At 52.4% G+C, this 2,500-nt stretch overlaps 2 non-coding genes and 2 pseudogenes across 2 annotated transcripts in view; all 4 read right to left on the minus strand.

Moving 5' to 3' along the window:
* Nucleotides 1-442: 442 nt before the first annotated feature.
* Nucleotides 443-561, minus strand: LOC138217919 (5S ribosomal RNA; annotated as a pseudogene).
* A 532-nt stretch (nt 562-1,093) lies between these two features.
* LOC138218599 (5S ribosomal RNA) lies at nt 1,094-1,212 on the minus strand (annotated as a pseudogene).
* Nucleotides 1,213-1,749: 537 nt separating this feature from the next.
* Nucleotides 1,750-1,868, minus strand: LOC138217440 (5S ribosomal RNA). The gene has a single exon (XR_011181152.1). It is a non-coding gene; the product is annotated as a 5S ribosomal RNA (ribosomal RNA).
* A 537-nt stretch (nt 1,869-2,405) lies between these two features.
* LOC138244697 (5S ribosomal RNA) overlaps nt 2,406-2,500 on the minus strand; it is a 119-nt gene continuing 24 nt past the window's right edge. The window contains exon 1 of the ribosomal RNA XR_011193312.1: nt 2,406-2,500. This exon is cut by the window's right edge and continues 24 nt beyond it. This is a non-coding gene — a ribosomal RNA (5S ribosomal RNA).

Genomic DNA, 2,500 nt, shown 5'->3' on the forward strand with positions numbered 1-2,500 from the left:
TCTTCCCACGTTCTCTCTCTTCACTGCCTTCGTCCCCGCTCTATTTCACTTCAGCCTTTCACTCTTGCTTCCTTCCAAAGAGGACGGAGCTGCGGGAGAAAGGGCGCTATAGAGGATCGCTGTGGAGAGCTGCTGCTGTGCTTTGACATCTGAGCTCTGTGGAAAACGATCTCAATACAATTCTGAAAAACGCGACTCTCCGAACGCCAGCCGAACAAGTCTCCACAGCCGAAGCGCTGTGTCTCTTTTCAGCTGGCGATAAACCTTTCCTCGATCCTTTGCGGACTTGTAAAACTGTTCCTGATCAGAATAAAAAACGCTCACGCTAATACACAAGCACCCGTGTCTCGCCAAAGCTGACAAATAAACAGACGGACAAGCCGCACTGCACGTGTGAACAGGGGAATGAGCGAGCGGGGATAGGGCGCCTCCTGCGCTTAAAAGCTTACAGCACCTGGTATTCCCAGGCGGTCTCCCATCCAAGTACTAACCAGGCCCATCCCTGTTTAGCTTCCAAGATCAGACAAGATCAGGCGTGCTCAAGGGGGTGTGGCCGTAAGCGAGAGCAAGGCTCGCTGGCACCCTTCTTATTGAGAGGACAGCTCCGTCACCTCTTTTACGACGCTGCTTTTTTCCCTTGCGTTTTTCTCTTCTTTCCACGTTCTCTCTCTTCACTGCCTTCGTCCCCGCTCTATTTCACTTCAGCCTTTCACTCTTGCTTCCTTGCAATGAGGACGGAGCTGCGGGAGAAAGGGCGCTATAGAGGATCGCTGTGGAGAGCTGCTGCTGTGCTTTGACATCTGAGCTCTGTGGAAAACGATCTCAATACAATTCTGAAAAACGCGACTCTCCGAACGCCAGCCGAACAAGTCTCCACAGCCGAAGCGCTGTGTCTCTTTTCAGCTGGCGATAAACCTTTCCTCGATCCTTTGCGGACTTGTTAAACTGTTCCTGATCAGAATAAAAAACGCTCACGCTAATACACAAGCACCCGTGTCTCACCAAAGCTGACAAATAGACGGACAAGCCGCACTGCACGTGTGAACAGGGGAATGAGCGAGCGAGCGGGGATAGGGCGCCTCCTGCGCTTAAAAGCTTACAGCACCTGGTATTCCCAGGCAGTCTCTCATCCAAGTACTAACCAAGCCCATCCCTGTTTAGCTTCCGAGATCAGACGAGATCAGGCGTGCTCAAGGGGGTGTGGCCATAAGCGAGAGCAAGGCTCGCTGGCACCCTTCTTATTGAGAGGACAGCTCCGTCACCTCTTTTACGACGCTGCTTTTTTTCCCTTGCGTTTTTCTCTTCTTCCCACGTTCTCTCTCTTCACTGCCTTCGTCCCCGCTCTATTTCACTTCAGCCTTTCACTCTTGCTTCCTTCCAATGAGGACGGAGCTGCGGGAGAAAGGGCGCTATAGAGGATCGCTGTGGAGAGCTGCTGCTGTGCTTTGACATCTGAGCTCTGTGGAAAACGATCTCAATACAATTCTGAAAAACGCGACTCTCCGAACGCCAGCCGAACAAGTCTCCACAGCCGAAGCGCTGTGTCTCTTTTCAGCTGGCGATAAACCTTTCCTCGATCCTTTGCGGACTTGTAAAACTGTTCCTGATCAGAATAAAAAACGCTCACGCTAATACACAAGCACCCGTGTCTCGCCAAAGCTGACAAATAAAGAGACGGACAAGCCGCACTGCACGTGTGAACAGGGGAATGAGCGAGCGAGCGGGGATAGGGCGCCTCCTGCGCTTAAAAGCTTACAGCACCTGGTATTCCCAGGCGGTCTCCCATCCAAGTACTAACCAGGCCCATCCCTGTTTAGCTTCCGAGATCAGACGAGATCACGCGTGCTCAAGGGGGTGTGGCCGCAAGCGAGAGCAAGGCTCGCTGGCACCCTTCTTATTGAGAGGACAGCTCCGTCACCTCTTTTACGACGCTGCTTTTTTTCCCTTGCGTTTTTCTCTTCTTCCCACGTTCTCTCTCTTCACTGCCTTCGTCCCCGCTCTATTTCACTTCAGCCTTTCACTCTTGCTTCCTTCCAATGAGGACGGAGCTGCGGGAGAAAGGGCGCTATAGAGGATCGCTGTGGAGAGCTGCTGCTGTGCTTTGACATCTGAGCTCTGTGGAAAACGATCTCAATACAATTCTGAAAAACGCGACTCTCCGAACGCCAGCCGAACAAGTCTCCACAGCTGATGCGCTGTGTCTCTTTTCAGCTGGCGATAAACCTTTCCTCGATCCTTTGCGGACTTGTAAAACTGTTCCTGATCAGAATAAAAAACGCTCACGCTAATACACAAGCACCCGTGTCTCGCCAAAGCTGACAAATAAAGAGACGGACAAGCCGCACTGCACGTGTGAACAGGGGAATGAGCGAGCGAGCGGGGATAGGGCGCCTCCTGCGCTTAAAAGCTTACAGCACCTGGTATTCCCAGGCGGTCTCCCATCCAAGTACTAACCAGGCCCATCCCTGTTTAGCTTCCGAGATCAGACGAGATCAGGCGT

This window comes from Lepisosteus oculatus, chromosome 14, assembly GCF_040954835.1.
Source record: "Lepisosteus oculatus isolate fLepOcu1 chromosome 14, fLepOcu1.hap2, whole genome shotgun sequence".
Classification (NCBI taxonomy): domain Eukaryota; kingdom Metazoa; phylum Chordata; class Actinopteri; order Semionotiformes; family Lepisosteidae; genus Lepisosteus; species Lepisosteus oculatus.